Source organism: Culex pipiens, chromosome 1 (assembly GCF_016801865.2).
Source record: "Culex pipiens pallens isolate TS chromosome 1, TS_CPP_V2, whole genome shotgun sequence".
Classification (NCBI taxonomy): Eukaryota; Metazoa; Arthropoda; class Insecta; order Diptera; family Culicidae; genus Culex; species Culex pipiens.
The window spans coordinates 109,491,475-109,516,624 of record NC_068937.1 but is presented as its reverse complement, the minus strand read 5'-3'; the positions used below and the strand labels follow the sequence as shown (position 1 = coordinate 109,516,624).

The 25,150-nt window shown below is 39.9% G+C and overlaps 1 protein-coding gene and 1 long non-coding RNA gene across 2 annotated transcripts in view; both read left to right on the top strand.

The window, feature by feature from the left end:
• The first annotated feature begins 314 nt into the window (after positions 1 to 314).
• Positions 315 to 1,607, top strand: LOC120425724 (uncharacterized). The gene is made up of 2 exons (XR_005606581.2): positions 315 to 923; positions 1,009 to 1,607. It is a non-coding gene; the product is annotated as an uncharacterized LOC120425724 (long non-coding RNA).
• A 6,911-nt stretch (positions 1,608 to 8,518) lies between these two features.
• LOC120425717 (octopamine receptor) overlaps positions 8,519 to 25,150 on the top strand; it is a 78,221-nt gene continuing 61,589 nt past the window's right edge. The window contains exon 1 of the mRNA XM_039590324.2: positions 8,519 to 8,942. The gene's annotated coding sequence lies outside the window, so the exon portion shown is untranslated. The remainder of the gene's footprint in view (positions 8,943 to 25,150) is intronic.

The following is a 25,150-nucleotide window of genomic DNA, read 5'->3' as shown; positions in this document are numbered from 1 at the left end:
GGCTCCACGTTAAGTCAAATCCAGTTGCATTTGACTCGGTTTAGTGTCTCATTAGTTAAAATGTTAACTTTATCCATGTGTTTGTACAGCTACTCCTGTTTAGGTAGTCTTTCTGAAAATTTCTAAAATATCTTATCGTAAGATTATACTCATCCATGTAATGTTCAAATTCAAGACGCAAACTCGAGCAACATCCTGTCTTTAATATGTATGCAAACGATATTACATATATCAGCGGATTTCATTCCGACTTCCACACCAACATAAATTTGCATTCACTCTGAGTGCATCGCGGTGTGCTGGAATCCCAAGGTTCTACCACCAAGTCCCACAGGTCAACAACAATCTGGGAAGCGGTACCCAGAAGCGCAACCACTAGATTTGCGGCCAAGAAAGCATACAACCGTCCACATTGTTTACAAATCCATTATATGAGATCATCGAACGCCCTGAAGCATCACACCTGGCAGCGTGTAATATAAGGCGGCACTCGAATAACAAGAGATTCCAGTGTAGCGTATTCGTTTACAGCAATGTACGATTCCGGACTCGACACGAAGAACGCGCATGCGTGCCAAAATCCCGCCAAAATTGGCCAACTCACAGCATAACATGCAAGAACAATGCTGTCAGATTGATGCTGTTTGGGCGCGCGATAGTGGTAGCACTCAACCGGCTGTGATAGCGGACCGTTGAGGACAGTTTGCTGCGAACCGTCGGTCGGATAGGACGCGCAATCCGGAACAACCTCCGATGGTGGACAGCTGGATCTAGCAGAACAGTTCTGAGGAATAGTTATTGTGTGGTGAAAATCGGGGGTTTTTTTTTAGTAGTTATGAGATATCAACTGGAAACAGTGTAGAATTGTCCAGAATCCCCGGAAGAATTACAAACAACGTGTACCAAACGCTGTAAACTCAACGGTCTGTCTCAAAAGTGAATACTGCTACAAGTGTGACCATGTGTGAGGAATCGAATTCCAACCTTCATTGAGTATTTTACTTCTAGTCGCGGTGGCTGGCAGCGGTTACACAGTTCGACAATTTTTAACTCGAAGAAATGTTTAAAAAAATGTGAATCTGAAATGCCGAAGGTTTGCTAGAAGAAAAAAGAAGACTTTTGAATCCTAATTAAACCAATTCTAGTGATTTAAAACTTTATTCGACTGTTTGAGATCTGTAAATCTAAATATGATGCGGATTGAATGAATGAATAAATTCCAAAAATAAAAACTGTGTTACAGTGTTATTAAGAAAAAACCCGTGGAGGACCATTTGAAAAATAATAAAGGTGTGAATCGCGTTTACATTCTGTGTGTGTACCAGCAGTGTCTGTGCGTGAGTGTGTATGTTGCTTTTTAGTAAACAAATAAAACTGACACACGGTGGCAACGGACTGCTCAAGACAGCCGCTTGGGATATTGGCGGCGTGATCGTCCATGGTGGACGTGGTGGTCGGTTCCACTCGACGGGGAACTTAATACGGCCGAACCCAGCCAACCAGCAGCCCCAACTGGACAGTAGTGACCAGGCGCGTGGTGGTTCCAATCGAGTGGTGCTGATGAGTCGAGTGTGCTGCAATAGAGTCGATCTCAAACAGATTGAATAATTAGAAGAAATTTCATTATCAGTAGGCTTAGTGATTTTTTACGCTAAAAAAATAATTTTCTCTGTATCGTTCCAATTTTAGTATATGTCTAGCCAAAGCTAAAGGGTAATTCTCCGCCAACTCACACAGCAGTTGCCCCGACCCCTCTTCGATTTGCGTGAAACTTTGTTCTAAGGGGTAACTTTTTTTCGGAATTCTGAGTACGCCATCAAATCGGGCGTCTAATTTTACATAAAAGTCTCTTTGACACCAAATTTCTATTTCATCACCGTTTCAGGCTGCAAATTATTGAAAAACATCTCTTTTTTCGCATGTTCAAAAATGGAAGGGGTCGTACCGCCCCTCCGTCACGAGATATCAAAAAACGGACCTCGGATTCGTGATCAGGGACAAAAGTTACCCCTTTGGACAAAGTTTCATGCAAATCGAAGAGGGGTCGGGGCAACTTTTCCCGATTTCGTGTGAGTTGGTAGAGAATTACCCTATAACAAAAAAAAAATCAATTTTCACAAAAAAAAAAACAAATTTCAAAGAGCAACAACCGGAAAGGTTTTTTACTCTAAATTTAGGGGTTACATACATGTAGAAAATCACAAAATTTAACATTACAGAAAATTTATTAAATCCACAATGAACATGATTTTCAATCATTCTTGAAAGTTTCATGAAGATATTTCATGATCAAACTGCGAAAGAGACAATGTAAGCTGACAAATTTGCCATCAGCCTTCGTCATGCACACGGAACCGGTTTGACGAACCTTCACCAAAATATTTAACAAATTTGGTCTAAGCAGTGTTAAGATATCTTGGCACCCGTTTTTTGAAACTGCTAATTTCAAAAAGCTAAACGGAGAAAAAAGAGTTCCCGAAATCGTGAACAAGCGTTCATGAAAATGGGAACCACGAACAAAGTGTTCAAATTCCATGGTACGTTCACGATTTTTGGAACTCTTTTTTCTCCGTGTATACAGTCCAGGCTCGATTACCCGAAGCATTGATTTTCCAAAATTTCGATTATCCGAAGTTCGATTATTCGAAGGTTGGTATGGGACTTCGGAATATCGAATCACGAACCAAAAAATATTATTTTCGTTTTATTTCTTTTTCTTGTTTAAAACATTAAATTTGAGCTCTGCGACCCCATTTTAGTCAAATTTGAATAGTTTATTGTCTATTAAATTATAACATGCATTTTTTCAATATTTCGTCACCGCCATATTGGCCCCCATATTGGATTTAAACATTTTAAATCACTTTAGCGTAGTCTAGGGGTCATAAGTAAGCTCAACAATAAAAAAATAGCCGTGATTCGATTATCCGAAGTTTCGATTATCCGAAGTGAATGTTTTTCCGAGGCCTTAGGATAATCGAGTCTGGACTGTATCTCGGCAATAATGCAACCAAATACCTATAAATTTTTTATGTTACTTGATGAAAATGTATACTTTAATGCCCTGAAAATAGATTTGAAAAAAACGTTGAAGTAAGTGCTCATACAAACCTCTGACATTTTTGCCGATTTACATGTATGTAGCCCTGTCAACCTGCCAACCTGTCTCGAGTTATGACCACTTAAGTGATATTTATGTAAATTTTTGAAGCCGGATCTCACTTAAATGTATGTAAACGATGTCCGGATCTATCATCCAGCCCATCGTTGGTTAGGTAATTGATAGACCTTTCCAACTTGTCTACAACATTAAAGATCTGGCAACCCTGTCTCGAGTTATGTCCACTTAGGTGAAATATTTTTCCTTTTTTGATGCCGGATCTCACTTAAATGTATGTAAACAATGTCCGAATCTATCATCCGACCCATCGTTGGTTAGGTAATTGAATGACCTGTCCAATGAGTCCAAAACATTAAAGATCTGGCAACCCTGTCTCGAGTTATGACCACTTAAGTTAAATCTGTGTACTTATTTTTCTGGATCTAAAAAAATAGCTGAAGTATGTGTCCAAACCACTCATATTACCCATTGTTGGTAAAAAGTGAGGAAGGCATCAACCACATAGGTGGATTAAGTTAGTTTTTAGTTTATGTTTGTTTCTGACAGTACCTTTTGCCTTTCTAGTTTGTTCATGTTTTACAGTCACTTTTTTTTTGCTTTTTTTTCTTATTTTCTACTATTGGACGATACCATTATCATTTGAATTGTAAAAAAAAATGCGTAGAGGGGATAGTCTGGTGCACTACAAAATTACTGCATACTTATTATCACACAATATGGGGGCAATGTTAGTAAGAAACACAGCCAAAGTTGACCCCAGAAAAAATATTTTTTTAAAAACGTTGGCAAAGTCGCATAAAACAAGTCACACTTCAAAACTAATGATTTTCTTAAATTTTAAGAGTTTTATTTCTAATGCTTTCTAAAAATAAAAATAAAATGGTTGGAAAATTGATTTTTGGTGAATTTTAAGGTCAAAGGTTGCGTTGAAGAGGGTTAAAATGCATTCTCCTGCGTTGATACAATTTTTCCACATGTTTAATTCGTTTAAAATATTTTCAGTTTCAGCGCATAATTACGCGAAAAATATATTTCTTCAAAACTTTTTTTTTAAAAGCTGATAATTGCAAAGCAACTGTTCTAGTGAATGATGCATTTTCAAACAACTTTTTCATAGAAATTTTGTAATTCTGGCTTGTTCTTGAATTTATTATATTTTGCCACCCCCTAGACTTCGGCCGGAGTCAAGAGACAAAAACTTTGAAAAATATTATCATCGGCCTTATAAAGCACAAATCTTCAATCTTTAAGAGTTCAAGAGTTTGAATCTTTCATTTTTCTTTTGGAACTCTACCAGCAACATAAAATGGCAGTCAAATTTATTTTATATAATTTCAAACAAGCCCCATCGTGTTAAAAGCAGCATTTTGAAATATTTAAAAAATATGGTTTAAGTTATTTCTCACTTTTAACATTAAATTCGATTTCTGCGGCCCCATTTTACTAAAATGTGAATGGTTGGATGCCTATCAAATTACAAAATGGGTAATTCTCTACCAACTCACACGAAATCGGGAAAAGTTGCCCCGACCCCTCTTCGATTTTCGTGAAACTTTGTCCTAAGGGGTAACTTTTGCCCCTGATCACGAATCCGTGGTCCGTTTTTTGATATCTCGTGACGGAGGGGCGGTACGACCCCTTCCATTTTTGAACATGCGAAAAAAGAGATGTTTTTCAATAATTTGCAGCCTGAAACGGTGATGAGATAGAAATTTGGTGTCAAAGGGACTTTTATGTAAAATTAGACGCCCGATTTAATGGCGTACTCAGAATTCCGAAAAAACGTATTTTTCATCGAAAAAAACACTAAAAAAGTTTTAAAAATTCTCCCATTTTCCGTTACTCGACTGTAAAAAATTTTGGAACATGTTATTTTATGGGAAATTTAATGTACTTTTCGAATCTACATTGACCCAGAAGGGTCATTTTTTCATTTAGAACAAAGTTTTTCATTTTAAAATTTCGTGTTTTTTCTAACTTTGCAGGGTTATTTTTTAGAGTGTAACAATGTTCTACAAAGTTGTAGAGCAGACAATTACAAAAATTTTGATGTATAGACATAAGGGGTTTGCTTATAAACATCACGAGTTATCGCGATTTTACGAAAAAAAAGTTTTGAAAAAGTTACTTTTTGCGTTTCTTTTTGTTTCGTCGTCCGTGTCTGTCGCGGGTGACCATGAACGGCCATGATCGACGACGACCAACTTTTTCAAAACTTTTTTTCGTAAAATCGCGATAACTCGTGATGTTTATAAGCAAACCCCTTATGTCTATATATCAAAATTTTTGTAATTGTCTGCTCTACAACTTTGTAGAACATTGTTACACTCTAAAAAATAACCCTGCAAAGTTAGAAAAAACATGAAATTTTAAAATGAAAAATTTTGTTCTAAATGAAAAAATGACCCTTCTGGGTCAATGTAGATTCGAAAAGTACATTAAATTTCCCATAAAATGACATGTTCCAAAATTTTTTACAGTCAAGTAACGGAAAATGGGAGAATTTTTAAAACTTTTTTAGTGTTTTTTTCGATGAAAAATACGTTTTTTCGGAATTTTGAGTACGCCATTAAATCGGGCGTCTAACTTTACATAAAAGTCCCTTTGACACCAAATTTCTATCTCATCACCGTTTCAGGCTGCAAATTATTGAAAAACACCTCTTTTTTCGCATGTTCAAAAATGGAAGGGGTCGTACCGCCCCTCCGTCACGAGATATCAAAAAACGGACCTCGGATTCGTGATCAGGGACAAAAGTTACCCCTTAGGACAAAGTTTCACGCAAATCGAAGAGGGGTCGGGGCAACTGCTGTGTGAGTTGGCGGAGAATTACCCAAATACATTTTTTCAATGTTTTATCATCACTATTTTTGCCGCTATCTTGTAATTCAATTTCACGTTGTCCGCAAAATCGTGCAAATTCACGAACCCAAATTATCAGATAATAGAATTGGAAAATCGTACTTTGAAAGGATCGCAAAAATAACCAGATTAAAAATAATCAAAAAAAACTTTTATTAAAGCTGTATTTTGTCCCATATTTAAATTCGAGTACTTTGAAACCCCGATGATTTGGTCACTTTTAGTTTGACACCCTCGTTTGGTTTAATACTAAGTGTGAGTCCCGTGTAAAAAGTGACAGTTCATCACTTTTCAGTTTGACTTTGACCAACCAGCGGGGTACAAACTAAAAAAGTGTCAATCGAAAAAATGACTAACCACCGGGGGTTGAGTCTTATCGATGATCCATAAATTGAAGAGGGTCGGGAAAATAGCTGTGAGAGTTGGCAAAGAATGTATCAAACATAATGAAAAAAGATTGTTGAACACATTATATGAATCAATTTCTTTAATTCAATCAGCGCTCAGACATTGCTAAGCAAAAATCCGTACAGTTATTTGAAATGCCAAATATTTAGGAGGAAGATGTGCTTGAAAAATGCAATCTTTGGGATATTTACACGATTTGAAAATGTCAAATTTCGGCCTTATTTTTTTGAAACATCGTTTAACTCGTTAAACAATGAGGTATTCCGAATCCCTAATATTTTTTTTTTAAATCGGTCATCATTTGGCTCAGGTTCAGTACATCAGATTTCAAAAAGACTACATCAAGATTGGCAAAATTGAGTTAAGGACGCACTTTTGTACAGCATTCAATACCTCACCTTTCGACCTTAATAGATCTCCAAAGTACGATTTAAATCCTTTGATATTCAACAAAACCGGAAAAAAAAAACAAATAGTTGTTGTCACTCTTCATTTGAAAGAAGTTTCGATCTGATTGTGCTGTCTTGACACAACCTGCAAATTGCAGCAAGTGCGACAACTGGCCAAAGGGAATTTAGCAAGAGGACGTTTTGTCACACGTACATTCCCAGTTACTGAAAATATTTTTTTTGGACCCTCTTCAATCAAACTTCGGGACAATGCACAGAACGGTCAACCAAACAAAACATGTTCGTTTTTTTTTTACATTCGATTTGTGTAGATTTTTTTTTGGAGTTGTGGTTTAGAGATTGCCCAAACCTCATAGTTTTTATTTTGTATTGGTTAAGTATTTTATAGTATTTTAAAACGATTTCGTTTTTATTAATGTAAATTTTGTAATCGACTCTATTTCAGATCATCTCATTCAAACACAAAATCGTGCTCTCGCTTACTCGCTGATCGATCCGCGATCGTCTCTCGAGTTTTCAGAGCCAGATCAAATAGACTCTTCCTCCAGTAGAGAGTTCAGTACTTGACCACCATCGACGGCCACTAATTGAGTGTTTGAAGACGCTCGCGCACCGGTATTCTTTCCTCGGAGGTAGTTCGTCACCCTGAGACTACTTAGTGACTTGTTTGCTTAGGGGACCTTCCTTTTTTTCCCCCGTTTTTACCGATGACGATAGCCTTTTTTCTTTGTTGTTGGTGAGGTGATTGAAAGGGCGACATCATAACTTTTCGGTAGAATTGTGACGAGTGTAATCAAACGCTTCAGTTTGGGGGATGGCTGAGCGCAAACAGACTTTTTTTTTGGAACGCAAACACACCTTGCAAAGTTTCGTAGCTGAGGCACGTGGAAAACTGTGAAAAAGTGATAGGTAAACATACCGAAATATTGCACGATTTTTTGTGAAACTTTTCGCCGTGGGGGTGGACACAGTCTGACGAATCATTGCGTCCTGCTAAACGGAAGAAAAATTACCCGTTAATATTCCGTGACAGGGCGGCTGGTTGGGTGGCAATTAATTAACTTTTTGTACATCGCCGGAAGCTCCGTTTTTCGTCAAGCTGACGAGGCACAAGTTGACGGAAGTACACTCAGTTTCGGGAGAAAGAATAGTTTGGAGTGCCTGAATAAAAGAGAAAGAAAAAGATCGATGTGGTTCTTTGGAAAAGTTGCACGTTATGATTATAACTTTCTAGAATGAATTTTAGTTTATTTTAGTTTTGAATCAATAAAACTTTATTACTATTGGATAAAGGCCATAATAGTTTTGTATTAAAATTCGAATTTTTTTTTTTAAAGCAAGTCTCTTTAAAATAATTTCACTCGAAAACGAGTAACGGCTTGTTCTGCTCTCAGGAAAAAAAATCTTCAAAATGCTTTTGTAGCATCAAAATTGCCTGTACCGACCATGTTTTTCAAACCCTGTACTTGATAATTGTTTTAAATAATGATAGAAATAAATAAATTTGTACATTCCTGCATAAGTTGGCTAAATACAGATAGATCCAGTAGATGGGTGGAAACAAAGTCCTTGGTTCGAACTTATCTTAAAATAAAAGAACTGCTTCTAGCTGCGCCCAAAATATTTAAATTTCTATAAAAAGTGATTTTTTAAAGCTTTAGATATTGTGTCTATCTAATTTAACATAAATACATAAAATGTATGCCTTTAACGATATTGACTATACTAAATGGTGGTGGGACGTTCGGTTTGAATGAGCAGAGCCTGATTAAATGAAGATAAAGCATGCTGGGCAACAAAAACAGCACGAAATCAGACAACAGCCAGCAGTGGTGATTTGTGGTTAAACGCGAACAAATCTAGTGCAAAGTGACAAAAGTTCGCAACGTAAACCTTATTCCGACAATCCAAGCTCAGTGACCGAAACGGGTGCAGGAAAGTAAAATATTATCAGAGTGAAGTGTGTTGTAACTCGAGAGACATCACAAACGAGAACATCCGTGTCGGCAAGGGCATCTCGTGGAAGCAGGAGTTGGAGGAAATCAAGATGCCAACAACGGGATAATCTTCAAAGGCGAGAACTGCGCTCTCAAGGATTGCTGCTGGAGCTGCCCCTCGCATCGTTTTCCCGCTTTTCTTGGGTAAGTGAAATGGAGCCCACTGGCCAAGCAGCCGTGGCTAATCGGTGCTCTCGGGTTCTTGCATCTTCGATGGTTACCCGGGAAATGGTCCGTAAGAAAATGGGTGCAATATTCACCGACGGTTTGGTCGTAAAAGAAAAGCGTATAAAAATAGTACAGAAATAACCACCGGTTGATACCGCTATGGGCTACTCTATGCTGGGAGCATTACGTTTTACAGCCAGGGGCATTTTGCGAAACACTTTGGCTAGCAATATTGGCCGGAAATTGACATGCCTGCCATTCATCGGGCAGCTCGTAACAGAAATAGACAGTGATCTTCTCTGTTGTGAACAATTTGTTTCTAGAGCACCGAGCCAATGACGAAGAAAGTTTTGAACTTGTTGCATGGGAGTAAGCATAGAAGCTATTGTTTTACAGTCCATTTGGTTTGGATATGACCAGTGTGATGATATCAAATACTAAAAAAATACAAACACATAAGTTTTACTTTTCGTTCAAATGTAATTTAGTTGTTTCATTAACCCTATAATGTCCAATTTCTTCGATTTTTTTTTGTATTTTTCCCGTGTTCAGAAGGTTATTTGAATCATCTTTTGTCCTACGAAAAGCTTTATTTTTATTGTTTTATTTTTTATGTTCTTTTTTTATGGTTTTTATTTGCTTTTATCATGTTCAGTTAATGTTTGTTTCTGATAGTTTTTGGCTTACGTTACCACAACCTTCCATTACTTTTTCCCTTCTAGGTTTTTTCATGTTTTTACAGTCACTTTTCAATTTATTTTTTTCGCTTGTTTTTTACATCTTCTACTATAGAGCAATTCTCTAGGAAATCGACCAATTTCGACCATTTTTATTTTTTGTATTGTATGCTTTGGCTAAAACATAATGGAGGCCTTCTCTATGACCTAGGATGCTATTTTGTGTCATTGGTTCACCCATACAAGTCTCCATACAATTTTGGCAGCTGTCCTTACAAAAATGTTACGTAAATTTTCGAAAATCTGTAACTATTGAATGAATTTTCTGATCAAATTGATGTCTTAGCCAAAGTTGTACACAGCAAAAAATCCAATGGTAAAATCGCATGCAAAAGCATGCACATCACCTTCGTCGTCAAAATAAACACTTAATATTACACACTGCATGTACAATTTTTGTAAACACAAAAATAAGTTGCTGTGTAGGTAATGTTGAGGACTGTTGAGAAAAAATAGGTGCTCGGAAAAAAATATTTGCCTTTTTTTTAATTGACTTTTTTTCACAAAAACTCAATTTCCCAGATTTTTTATATGTTTTAAGAGACAAAACCCGCCATTTAGAAGTATGGTCAAAAAATCTGACGCCGAGTTATTAATTTTTGAAAATATAGTGATTTTTTGAAAAAGTCGACATATAGCAATCGAAAAAAAACTTTAAATTTATTTTTGATAAAGAGCCCTGTTTTCAAAAAAATGCCACTGAAAGTTTGATTTTAACGAAATATTTGCAGTTGTTTTTGGTTTTCAAAAATGGTGACCATCTTCAAAAATATTTTTTTGAAAAGTTGCTATAAAATTGTCTAAGAGACATTGAGTTTGGAACACTGGTTGCTGAGATATAGCGGCATATAGAAAAACTAACTTAATCCACCTATGTGATTGATGCCTTCCTCACTTTTTACCAACAATGGTATGAATGGTTTGGACACATACTTCAGCTTTTTTTTTAGATCCAGAAAAATAAGTACACATATATAACTTAAGTGGTAATAACTCGATACAGGGTTGCCAGTTCTTCAATGTTTTGGACTCGTTGAAAAGTACTTTTGATTACCTAACCAACGATGGATTGGATGATGGATCCGGACATCGTTTACATACTGTTAGGGTGGAAACGTGTTGCGTCCCAAATCGAGAAAGCAGACAATTTACTGTTGTCAGCTTCAAGCTGTAAATTAAGTTTATTTTTAGAGAATTCATTGGGATTGTTGGAGGAGGGCTTACATTATTTGGTGCACAACGACTTCTTTTTGTGGATTGGCCTACTGTTGCGACTGCTAGCTGATGGTTCCTAAGTTTCATAGTTTGGTTTAGAACATGTTTTAAATAAGAAATGGGTAGCAACTAATTTTAGCCGTATCCTGCAATGCGGACTCCCGCAGGTACTGGTAATTTCCCCCCGATACCGCTGGCGCCGAAGTCACCTAAGCAGGTAGAATTAGTTAGAATAAATTTATATATAAGAAAATCCGCCACTACTTTTCAATTCTTCTCTCGGTTCGAAAAAACTATAATTTGTCGATAATCTACACGTTTGCTGTACCCGCGTTGTAAAGCCTCTTCTCACAGACGATGACTTGCATACTGGCTTCTTCCCCGACGTGCAGGATATGACGTTTTGCTGTCTCGAGTGACAGCCGACGCACCGCCTTGTGCGACCAGCTACATTTAAGTGAAAAAAAATTCATAAATATCACTTATGTGGTCATAACTCGAGATAGGGTTGCCAGATATTCAATGTTGTGGACTCGTTTGAAAGGTCTTTTAATTACCTAATCAACGATGGGTCGGATGATGGATCCGGACATCGTTTACATGCATATAAATGAGATCCGGATATATGTGAAAACACATTTTTATACATAACATTTGAACTAGTTATCGAAACTTCAAACAATTCAGTAGTGATGTATGGGACACTAAACCAAGTCGAATGCAACTGGTTTGGTCAAAATCGGTTCAGTCAGTGCTGAGAAAACTCAGTGAGAATTTTGGTCACATACATACATACACACACATCCACACACACATACACACACACAGACATTTGTTCAGTTTTCGATTCTGAGTCGATATGTACACATGAAGGTGGGTCTTTGAGCTTTTAATAAAAAGTTCATTTGAAGAGCAGGATTATAGCCTTACCTCAGTGAGGAAGGCAAAAGAAACAGGAAAATTGATCACCTAAACAAACCTCCTTTTTCTTAAGTTGATATCTCAGCAAATAATGGTCCGATTTTCAATAAATGATAAAATCAAAACAATACTTTTCGACACAAGTGCTGAAAATATTAACTTTTTTTAGCTCCCATTTCAGTGCTGAAAAGTTCTACTGTATTGTATCGTAAAGTATTAGGGGAAATATACCCATTTTAATCACTCTAAGCCGTTCGACCAATTCTCATCACTTTTGCCGTTTTCCACTATTAAATCAACATTTTCAGATGTTTCATCAATGGAGAGTTGCTTGCTCACTTTTATTTGACCTATTTATTACTTTGTAACAGTCAAAAACACTTTATGAAAGCTGTAATTCATGATCAAAGTGCTGATAGGCCGATAATAGAAATAGGCTGAGAAAGGGTATAGTTCCCCTACTTTTCGATTCTTTTATTTTTAGTAGGTCTTTTCGTCATGCGAGAATGACAGAAAAGCTGTAAGTTTCAAAACGGAATTGCAAAAAACAATATTTAGCGCAATTTTAATTGTGCTGTGAAATGTTTAATTGGGAGATAATTTGATTTTTTAACAATTTTTACCTTTATTGTTCTGCTTATTCAGTCCTATATCTGTCCAATTTCCGGTTTCTCACTATCTACTGTCATCAGGGGTGACATTGGGTGGGAGATTGGGTCACACAAAAATGCTTGAATTTGTATGACCTAATATCACCACCAGACCCAATGACATCCCTGATGACGGTATCACATTGTTTTGATTTTTGCCTTCCTCACTGAGGTAAGGCTATAATCCTGCTCTAAAAATGAACTTTTTATTAAAAGCTCAAAGACCCACCTTCATGTATACATATCGACTCAGAATCGAAAACTGAACAAATGTCTGTGTGTGTGTATGTGTGTGTGTACGTGTGCGTGTATGTGTGTGTGTATGTATGTATGTGACCAAAATTCTCACTGAGTTTTCTCAGCACTGGCTGAACCGATTTTGATCAAACCGCTCGCATTCGACTTGGTTTATGGTCCCATACATCGCTATTGAATTGTTTGAAGTTTCGATAAGTAGTTCAAAAGTTATGTATAAAAATGTGTTTTCACATATAGCCGGATCTCACCAAAATGTATGTGAACAATGTCCGGGTCCATCATCCGACCCATCGTTGGTTAGGTTATCAAAAGACCTTTCCATCGAGTCCACAACATTGAAGATCTGGCAACCCTGTCTCGAGATATGGCCCCATAAGTGATATTGATGTATTTTTTGGAAGCCGGATCTCATTTATATCCATGTAAACGATGTCCGGATCCATCATCCGACCCATCGTTGGTTAGGTAATCGAGAGACCTTTTCAACGAGTCCACAACATTGAAGATCTGGCAACCCTGTTTCCAGTTATGACCATTTAAGTTATATTTTTTTTTTGTTTTTTTTTTTTTTTAAGGCCGGAGAGTCAGTTTCCTTTCTGCCGTCGGTGTGTTTTTCGTTTTTCTCGCGTGCGTGTGTGTGTGTGAAGGTGCGGCTGGCTCAGGCTGTCCCGATGACAGTTGAGCCAGTCAGATCTGCGATTCCTCTCCGTAGGGTCGTAAGAATTTTCGCGTCCGCCGTCGGTGTGTGTTTTTCGTTTTTTTCGCGTGCGTGTGTGCGTGTGAAGGTGCGGCTGGCTTTGGCTGTCCCGATGACAGCTAGCCAGTTCGATTTGGCCCTATCAAAACCCTATCATACCATTTCAGCTCGATACACATCGAAACTCGTCGTTCGCACCGTTAATCAGTACCTTTGCAGTACCTCACTAAACATCAATCATTTAAAACTCGTAAAATCATCTCAAGTTAAAAGTTACATTGTTTAATCCTTCATTCTTTAATTACAAATGATTTTGGTTCTATCTTTCCACAGCCGGCTGTCTAGGACTAAACCATTTCATTTAAAATTTAACAACCGATAAACGGGAAATTTCTCATCCGCAGCATCTGATTGCTTGCCTTGAGAATAATACCTTTCAACAAACACTACACCCAACTGGCGGTCGCATGATTGTGATACATGGCGGCATGAAAGTATATCAGAATCTGCATGCATTCTGTCCTCATGCATTTTTTGCGATATAGGGGTATGACATTTTTGCCCGTTACCGACAATTATCGACATTACCGACGGCAGATTGATTGTATTGTAGAAAAAAAATCTTAACAGAATGAGGATTGAACCATCAACTTCTAGTATGCTGATCCGACACGCTACCACCGCGCCATGGACGCTTGATAAATGGTGAGGGACAGAGCGCGAACATAATGATCTCTCTAGAGTGTTGCTCGGGGACGCGCTAGCATTCTATGTGTTGGTGAGAAATGCAGATCGCTGACGTGTTTACACGCGGGCAAAAATGATCGATGGGCTTGCTGCAAAAAATGTAATAAAATATAACATTTTCTGCAGCAAATCCACTGTTGCAGATTTTGAGATATATTTTTCGTTTGGGTGTATGATTTTGGGTCGCATCATCATCTTCTATGATGAATCCTGACCAAATACCCTTCCCTACTAACAAATTTTTAGGTTCCTGGCGCTCGTGGGGTGTAAGCACAGAGTAAATCAGCTGCCCTAGTAGCAACCTGCGCTAACTAACATTCCCGTCCCTTAAAATCGAGGTCTACAAACTGACATGGCGGGCGCCGTTGGTGGCCAATGACTGTTACCTATTCGCAACTGATCTAGTTTTAGCAATCATGGTGTTTTATCTTTTCAGCGCATTCATACATGCTGTTGATAAGGGAAACACCACTAGATCGTCGAAGCCTATAATCAGTAGTGCTGAAAGGATATTACGGTTCTGTTCAACAACGGGTGATCTCTCATGCTCATGCTCATTTATGACCTTTTTTAAGGCCGGATCTCACTTAAATGTATGTAAACGATGTTAAGATCCATCATCCGACCCATCGTTGGTTAGGTAATCGAGAGACCTTTCCAACGAGTCCACAACATTGAAGATCTGGCAACCCTGTCTCGAGTTATGATCACTTAAGTTATATCTGTGTACTTATTTTTGTGGATCTAAAAAATAGCTGAAATATGTGTCCAAACCGCTCTTATTACCCATTGTTGGTAAAAAGTGAGGAAGGCATCAACCACATAGGTGGATTAAGTTAGTTTTTTGGTTAAACTTTGAACTTTTAATTTAGTTATTCATTACTTCGTTTCGGCTCAGTAAGCGTTTTAATACTTGTAACTGGAAAAGTGCTGATATGTCGATATTGCACGATTGAATAACATTGCCGGTCTGCTACCGATGCATTTTCAGACAAAAAAGCGCTTATGTGAATAGTCAATTATGCTTTCCAATATGAATAAACATTTCTGCAGAAGGTGAGCTTTTATATTTTCGTCTTATTTATTTAGGTATTATTGCAACGGCAGCTTACGCAGCTTTCGAGCTGGAGATTTAGGAAGGGTTAATAAATTACGTGAGTATTCCAAGAGATTTGGGATATTTATTTGGGTTGCGGTGGCTTGAAATAAAAAAAAGAGGAAATGGTACTATCAAGTTGTATTGCTGGACCTGAGAGCTATGGTGTGTTTCAGGTTTGCGTTTCGGATGAATTTTAGCTATGAGTTTCAGTATTTTTTTGCTCTTGAACATGATTGTAATAAGATGTTTAATTAAAAAATTGTTTCTTTTTTTTCAAGAGGTCTGTTCAATTAACCTCAATTTATATTTTCAAAGAGATGAAGAAACCTTAAAACATCACAGAGACTTTTGTTCAAACTAATTTTTCTCCCGTGGTTCATGAAGCATTATGGAGAATAATTTCAAGGGTCACATGCATCTAAGGAATGGCAATGAAAGGCTTAGCCCTAAAATGTGTCCTAGTTCCGAAAGGGTTGAAAGGCTCAGCGGTCTCTCAGTCACCATCGTCTTCGGCTCACTTTGTGCTGAATTCCAGCGAAAATCATCGACCGTAGCTTAGTCACCATTCAAGGCCGAATAGAAATAACCGTGAAATTACTTTTCGTCAGCTTTGTGGTGGAATCAAAACGTTCCGATCTTTGCTGGTGTGCCAGCCAAACCTGATTAGATGGAAATTGAAGCTTTTGTTGTCACCCTTCTGGAAAAGGGGAAATGAGTGCGAGGAGAAGGAAATTTGCATCACTACAAGGAGTTTGTTTGGGTTTTTCTCATTTCTCGGATCGGATATTTCCAATCGCTCGTCCGGGAAATTGAATCATTCTCAGCGTTAGCAGCAACAACAGAGCCCCGATCATCGCTAATTAACTCTTTCTATAACGCCAATTGTGTGTATTTCTGTAGCAATTTACAGGGAACACTGAATACGCGGCTGTTGAAGATTTATTGATCCGCCACCCGGTGTTAATTGAGCAACAAGGTCTTTAGGATGATCCAGTTTATGAACCTTGACAATATTGAGTTTGTTTTCTTTGAATAATTATTTAAACAAATTCAAGATTTTTTATTTATCATTTGCAATTATACAAAAAAAGAAGATTTAAGTGAAAATACAAATGCGTATTTGTTAACAATAAATAAACTTTGAAATCTAAACTGAATAAAAATGTTACCCGAATCAATTCCAAACGATGAACCATTCTAAGTTACACTGCAAAATCATTGTGTAATTCTAATGAGCGTCTATGCATTATTGCGTTTGTTTGTTTTCGTCAGTGCTCGATGTAAAATATTGACCCAAGCGTGTGGTTTATTTGCGCGTTTATCTAATCCCTCCCGGTTACTAGCCCGGTGCCAAATGGCGCGACGAGACGCCTATGGTGACGACTAGCAAAAGCATACGGCGCTTGTTTATTGAACCATGCCAATTTGGATCCGGATGAGGGAAGATAATTTATGGCGAATATAGGGGCGGCAGACCTTCCTTTGGAAGTGCTGGTAGTTTTAATTTGTTTCGACAATTTGAGTGATAAGAACTATAAAATCATTCAAGTCTCTAAAATTATTGGTGTAGGTTTAACTTTAAAAGAAAAGTGGAGTAAAACATATATTGAAAATAAAGGTCCAATATTTCTTAAAATTCTTAAAAATCCAATTTTCTATAATGCAATTTACATTTTCTTACAGCTTTTAAAATTCAATGTCACCCCCACAAACTATAGTCGTTTTTGTCAGTGGAGCTATACAAATGCTTATTTTTGAAAAAAAAAAACTACTTTGCGACATTTTTCATGATTGTGACATTTCAACGATGACCGTCCATTCCAACAGTCGAGACAAATGACATTATTTGTTTTTTTTTTATGTAAAAACTACTTGAGTTGCTCGCATCATCAATCTTCGGTTGCATTAAAAGGCACAAAAAAAATGAGGACCTTCTTGAAAAATTCTCGCAACCACCGCGTGACACTGCAACACAATCAGACAATGCAATTTTCCCTTCTGCAGAGAGCAGACTACTTTAGTGGGGTTATACTTCAATGTTGGTATTGTTGAAAGATCTTGTACGACGGTGAAAAAAGAGAGAGAGCGAAAAAAAAACTCCAACAAACACCACGCTTCCACTTGAAGTTTGCGCCTTTCCATTAGGAGGATCCATTGTGTCGAGTATCGGCAACGAACGCTGCATTGTTCAGCCTCAGCAATACCGCCCACTATAGTGTGGGTGGGTGGGATGAATGTTATGGAAAACTGCTACCAGCATTTCCAATGAAAGCATGGCTTGCGTTCCACCAATATGATAAGGTGTATCCAACAGTAAACTTTCATTATTAGCGTGTACGAGAAATTAGCTCTATTTATAAAAATAGTAGGAACTGAGGATTTAATCCAGGTACGAAGCAGCCCAGTAATGGACAAGTTTTGTTGGATGGGTTCAGAAATTTTAATTGCATCATAAGTGCACTGGATTTTGAATCCACATTTAGGCTCTAAAATTTTAATAATTTTAATTAAATGGAATGGAATGGATTTACCATTCCCAGATCACTTTGAAGCATTCTTGAGGCCATGAGAAACCAAACATCATGATTCGCTTATTCGAAGATCTTTGGATAATCAAACTCTACATATTCGTAACCTTCAATGATCGAGACTTCGGATAATCGTGTCTGAACTGTACATGGGAAATTTCTCACACATGAGAAGTAAGCTTGTATTCATCGAAATCCAACCATACAAACATTCCGAAAAAAAATAAACAGGATTGAATCGCACCGCACTTTCCGTTAAATTTCTGTTTTTTTTTGTGTACAAATTCTTTGAATCATGTTTGCGAGCAGACCTACGACACCGGTATCATGAAATGAACCGGATCGAACGGGAAGAATTTACGAAGTACGGTTCAGAGGAAATTGAAAAATCGCGTGCCAGAAGAGGGCACGTCCTGGCGGATACCGTGCCGCAACAGGTTTCGCAAGGCTACAGATATCCTGATTCAGCACACGGTCATGCTATTTGCCTTCGTTTAATGGAGAATTAAACGCGCTAATCATGGCCCGGAAGTGGGAAAAATGTTTTCGATTCTTTGTTCATTGCCTCGGGGTTGGGCAATGAATCATTTGTGGAATCTGTACCTATCTTTCAACAAAAAATAAAACACGATATTTCATCGTACAGTAAGTGTCATTCAAACATTACGTAGCTGGTAAATTGAGTGTTCTACGCAAGTTAATAAAATTTTTATTTGTTTTGGAATTGGTTTATACTCAACTTTGTTTGAGGTATCGAGCAAACCAGATTGAAATAATCCAAGTATGCTGTTCAAAGGAACTCAAGAATCGATCGCAGTAGGAAGGTTTACCGAGAAATCAGAGATCGATTTCCGGATAGTCGACTGCAATTGGAGTGTGAGGCAATATAAAAATGCCAATTTTTTTGTGTAACGTAATATGTTTCCCACTTCCCTTACCGTTACCGAGATTTATTCGCCAGATATTTTAAAATAACATCGTTAACGTTAACGATCTACTCTTAGTAAATTTTGCCGACGGCCACGTGTCAGCAGAGCTTTATGTTAAATTATCTGAAATTTTGCTCCCGAATCGTCCAACCCTGCCCCGACCAACTGACTACCGAGAAGCACTCCCTGTGCAACCACACGCTGCTGCCCAGCCCAGTCTATTTATGCGCAGTGCCCACACGATAATGAATTTTATGCTGCACCTCCAACCGGATTAGGCGCATAGTCTGCGGTGTGCGTGCTGGTGGTGTGTAAAATGTACGTGAGTATGTTTGCAGCCAAATTTAAGCACACATTCATTACTTGAACTTTCAAGTTTTATTTTGAAGCATTATAAAAAAAACACCCTAGTGACCATCAATAAACCACGTGAAAACTTTTTTGGAAATCTGAACCTTATCACCTTATCATAAACTACTATTCTGACCCTGATCACAAAATTGTCCCATATGCATTTTAATCGCTTTTGAGTTATTGATGCAGTTTGGTTCAAAATGGTGTGATCTTTCAGAAAAGCCTAAAAAATCCAGTACTTTGTTCTAGAAATCTGGAGAAAATCCAGTTTTTTCGCGAAAACTTAACACATAGCCTTATGTGTGGGACAAACTTCAAATGCGTTTTTCTCAACTTGCTGTTTTTGCATATGGGACATTTATGCAAACATGGGCGGTATGTATGGCCCAAATAACGAATAGCGATGTTACACACCTCTTGAATTGTCTATTTTCATTTACATCGTTTAAAAAAATCTAGAAAAAATAACTTAATTTGACCTCCTAGACCCATCTTCACGTATACATTTTTTTCATAATAAAATATTGTTTATTTGCTGGTATACTTAAAAATAAGAACGAATAGTTTTACAATAACTTTACACTTTTCCCTTCTGGGTTGCTGTTTCCGTGATGATGGTGTAGTACTGGTCGATCCTGGTCCCTCGTTGAATCCTCCGGGGTTTTATTCCCGAGTTCGTCCAAGGGGATGGGGGTTTACCCCTTTTGCGTCCTCTTCCAGGGGTATCAGGAGCCCGAGGGGTTGTCCCTATTCCGCTCCTCGAAAGACTTGTGGTTAGGGGGGCCCCGAGTCTCCCAAGCACCTCCGTATGTCTGTACCAGGCGCCCCGGAGAAGCCGGAGCCCAAGTAACATTTTAGGCTTTATCAAAGCTGTCACAACCGCTATAAAACCTATCAGCCAAAACCAACATTAAAACCACTTAGTCGTAACAAACTCCCCAGAACCTCGATAAACCCCACTTAAAACCCAAAAGGACCTCCGCAAAAGGTTGTTACGGCCTATTTATAAAACCCACATAGGAGTTCAAGGCTTTACAACGAAATCCTAACAACCTCCTTAAAGCCTTGATAAAACCTTTGTTAAAACCTTGTTAGGAGTTAGGGAAAATGACATTTCATACGTCTTCATGCGTCTTATGACAAACAGATTTTATTCTGGCAAAGTCTTCGTCTTGCCAAATGTAAGTATGGAGATGGTTGTCAAAAATGGTGATGATGATATGATAGATATTGGAGGTAATTAAAATAATTTCAAACCTTATTTCTCGAAATTGGTGGCTCAAATTCAGCTGCGGTTAAAATTTTATTGATGATTGTAGGGGAGATAGAGCCAAAAAAATAAACTCGCTTCATGAAAAATCATTATTTTGTAATCATAGTTTTTAATGTTAAACAATATTGTATTGCACATCATTGCAAAAAATGTTCAAATTATGTTTGAACTTCTGTGGCTATGCTAACGATGTTAGAAATTCATCATAATTGTTAGTTTTCATCAAATTTAAGATTTTTCATTTTTTTTCTGCCAAGATGGCGGTCAATCATATTCAATCAGAGCACGCGTTTAGCGCCATATTTATGCACTGCTATTTGGCCGCGATAAATGCTCTTTTAGGATCTTATGGTTTTAAGTGAGCTTTTTACATGCCTAATGGCACTTGACAGCTACAACACCCTTGGTTTTAACAAAGCATGCGATAAAACCGTTTGGCATGGCATTGCCATCTGGTTTTCAAGCCTCTATTAAAACTTTCATAAAACCTTATTGAAGGCCAGTCGGCTTTTATTTTCACCCGGTTTTATGTCCGAGGCATAAAACCTTGTTAGAACCTATTAATTAGCTCTTGCTTGTTGGTTGCGGTTAATGCCCAAATAAAACTATTAAGCAATCAAGATGCTACAATAAAACCTTGATAAAACTTGGTGGTGGCTAGTTGGTTTAAAAATGTTACTAGGGAGGGTATTCCCTGTTCCACTTTTCTTGTAGCTTGTGGTCAGGGAGGTCCTAGACCCACCTTCACGTATACAAAGTGACTCAGAATTAAATGTTAGTGGTGTGTGTGTGCGCGCTGGAGTGAAGAGTAGCTCCCGACCGTTCCGCCGGAATTCGTCGAAAAACCCGCGGTACCGTAGTGTCCCACGTAGCGAAGTGGCTGTATTTACCGTCGGAACACTGAGTGATCCAGACGCCGGTGAAATCCGTGCTCGCCGGTCGTTAATTTGGGTGCAATTAGTGCGCGAATTTGTGATCGGCCACGGGCCAAAGCCAACAGCAGAAGAAAAAAACAATACACACAGCCGGGCGCCTTTGAAAGAACGTCGTCGTCGTCGTCCCTCGACCACGTTGATCGTGGTGTACGGCAGTAGTGTGGTGTGGTAGAAAACGAACACAAGTGCGCGGCACGGAAAACGCGGAGTGTGCAAAATTTGTTTTTGAAAACGGAGAAAAGTTTTAAATTTTTTTTTGGGTATTATTTTGAATTGAAAAGTGAAGTGCCCCCCCCCCCTCCGCCGCAACCAAGAACCGCCCCCCTCCAAGAGCGTCTGTTCCCCAGGTTAGGGGCGGCTCGAATCAAGAGGAGTTCGAGTGTTCGCAAGCTGTTAGCGTCTGTATCCCAGGTCAGGGGCGGCTGACAGCAGCGGGTGTTGGAACCCCCCCCCCCCCCTTCGAGCGCCTGTTCCCCAGGTTAGGGGCGGCTCAAGGAAACCGGTGTCCTACTCCATCGTCGAGGTAAGCGTCTGTTCTCCATGTTAGGGGCGGCTTACAGCAGGTAGAGTTAGGACCCCCCCCCCCCCCCTCGAGCGTCTGTTCCCCAGGTTAGGGGCGGCTGATTAAAAGTCCCAGTGCCAGGGTGGGACTCTAAACAGTCCTGGTACGACGGTCCTCCGGCGAGACAGGGGGTTGGTGATGGCTACACGCACCCGCCGTAAAAACCAAGTGCAGAGAGCTCCAGATGCGAGCCGATCCAATCGCCGACCCGATTTTCGGGGATCCAGGGATTGGAAACTCGGGACGTGGAACTGCAGGTCTCTCAACTCTGATGGGAGCGACCGCATTCTTTCCAACGAATTGCGGGTCCGCGGTCTCGAAGTCGTGGCGCTGCAGGAGGTGTGCTGGGAGGGGAAGGACCACCGGGAGTACGGTGACTACACTATGTATTGGAGCGGCGGCAATACACGCGAGCTGGGGACAGCTTTTATAGTGCTGGGCGAAATGGCGAAGCGCGTGATTGGTTGGTGGCCAGTCAACGACAGAATGTGCCGGTTGAGAATCAAGGGCCGATTCTTCAACCTGAGCATCATCAACGTGCACAGCCCGCACATGGGAAGCGACGCCGATGACAAGGACGCTTTCTACGAGCTTCTTGACCGCGAGTACAGGAAGTGTCCAAAACACGACGTCAAGATTGTCATCGGCGACTTAAACGCTCAAGTCGGCCAGGAGGAGGAGTTTAGACCGGTTATTGGGAGGTTCAGCGCCCACCAGCAGACGAACGAGAACGGCCTACGACTCATCGATTTCGCTACCTCCCGAAACATGGCCATACGTAGTACCTTCTTCCAGCACATCTCCCTATACAAGTACACCTGGAGATCACCAAACAACACGGAGACGCAAATCGACCATGTTCTCATTGATGGTCGGCACTTCTCGGACATAATCGACGTCAGAACCTACCGTGGCGCGGACATCGACTCGGACCACTTCCTGGTGGTGGCAAAGCTGCGCCAACGCCTGTCTGAGGTCAACAAGATCCGGTACCGTCGCCCGCAGCGGTATAATCTGGAGCGGCTCAAGGATCCGGAGGTCTCTACCCAGTACGCGCGGGAACTCGAAGCTGCGTTGCCTGACGAGGGTGAGCTCGCCGAAGCCCCTCTGGAGGCCTGCTGGAGCCATATGGAAGCAGCCATCAACGCAGCGGCATCGAGCGCCATCGGGTACGTGGACCGAGTTCGACGGAACGGCTGGTTCGACGAGGAATGTCAGGCGATTAGGGACGAGAAGAAAGCAGCGCGGGACAAGTGGCTGCTGCACGATACCCGTGGGAACAAGGAGTCGTAGGGTAGAGTAGTCATCAATGAGACACGGGGAACAATGATAAAATGGCTCTCACAAGTCGTAGTTTCAACCAATCAGGCTCATAATTTGGGGAAAGGTGTGTCTACTGGATACACTTCTGCCATAATAGTGGCTTTGGTTGTGGACGCTCCCTTGCAAAGTTATTCATAAATGTTTGATTTTGGGGTGTAAAAGTAAATTATGACTGAAAATTACATTTTCGCTCATAGGCTGCCAATAACACAAAAACTAATATTTCTCCAAATTTCTTTCGTCATTTCATAGGGCATGAGTTGGGCTACAATGGCCTTTCATTAGATTTGACCAAAATTAAGAATATACCCAGAATCCAGGGCTGTCTCATTGTTCCCCACTCTTTTCAGCCCATGGGTAACAATGAGACACTTTGATTTTTCTTCATTAAACTTTTCAAAATCTAGGGAAATCTTTCAAAATATGAATTGGAAGTGATTTTTGGCATATTTATTGAGTTTTGACTTCATTTAGCCAAAAATATAAAGTTATTTGGTATAAATAAATAGATTTTACTTAATTTATTTACTTTTTAGTATAACTTTTGTTAATTAAACTTTCAAGTTGGCAAAATTGCTTTAAAATGTTCAAGGTAAGTCACCTGCAATGGAACAATACAAAAACATGATGTTTTACTAGAAAAGTATTGATTTTCGTAGAGTGTCTCATTGTTCCCCACCTGTCTCATTGTTCCTTCCAAGTGCGTCTACAATGAGACAGTTGGATAGCTCTGGCTGTAGAGGTCGGATCGATCTCATATTTTGATCAATGTTAGAACACATTAAAAGAAAGAAAATGCAACAAAAAGCTCATTAAAACATGCTGATGAAAAAAATACAAAAATCGTTGAAAGTTAAAAACTAAAAGTGTCTCATTGATGACTACCCTACCCTACAAACAGTTGCGAAGACAGCAAACCCATCTCTTTCGGGACAAGAAGCGCCGCCTGGAAGAGTTGGAGTGCCAGGACATGGAACAGCTGTATCGCTCCAACGAAACGCGTAAGTTCTACAAGAAACTTAGCCAATCCCGGACTGGCTTCATGCCGCGAGCCGAAATGTGCCGGGATAAGGACGGAGGCATCTTGACGGACGAGCGTGAGGTGATCGAAAGGTGGAAGCAGCACTTCGACGAGCACCTGAACGGCCCGGAGGCGGAGTACCAGGGCGACGGGGGAAACGACGTCAGCGGTATGGTGGACGGCGAGGACGAGCCAGCACCCACGATGAGGGAGGTTAAGGATGCCATCAAGAAGCTGAAGAACAACAAAGCAGCGGGTAAGGATGGTATCGGTGCTGAACTCATCAAGATGGGCCCGGACAAGCTGGCGGCCTGTCTACACCGGCTGATAGTCAAGGTCTGGGACACAGAACAGCTACCGGAGGAGTGGAAAGAGGGAGTAATATGCCCGATTTACAAGAAGGGGGACAAGTTGGAATGTGAGAACTATCGAGCCATCACTATTCTCAACGCGGCCTACAAAGTGCTGTCTCAGATCATTTTCTGTCGTCTGTCGGAGCGAGCAAAGGATTTCGTAGGGACGTATCAAGCCGGTTTTGTGGAGGGGAAATCGACGACGGACCAAATCTTTTTGCTACGCCAAATCCTCCAAAAATGTCGCGAGTACCAGATCCCGACGCACCACCTGTTCATCGATTTCAAAGCCGCGTACGACTCGGTCGATCACGAAGAGCTATGGAAGATCATGTACGAGAACGGCTTTCCCGGGAAGCTGATCAGACTGGTGAAATCGACGATGGACGGGGCACGGTGCAGCGTGAAGATTTCGGGAGCGATGTCCGACCCGATCGAATCGCGCAAGGGACTGCGACAAGGCGACGGTATCTCCGGCCTCTGTTTCAACATTGGGCTTGAAGGTGTTATGAGGCGGGCGGGCTTCAACATGCGGGGCACGATCATCAACCGGTCCAGCCAGTTCATCTGCTATGCCGACGA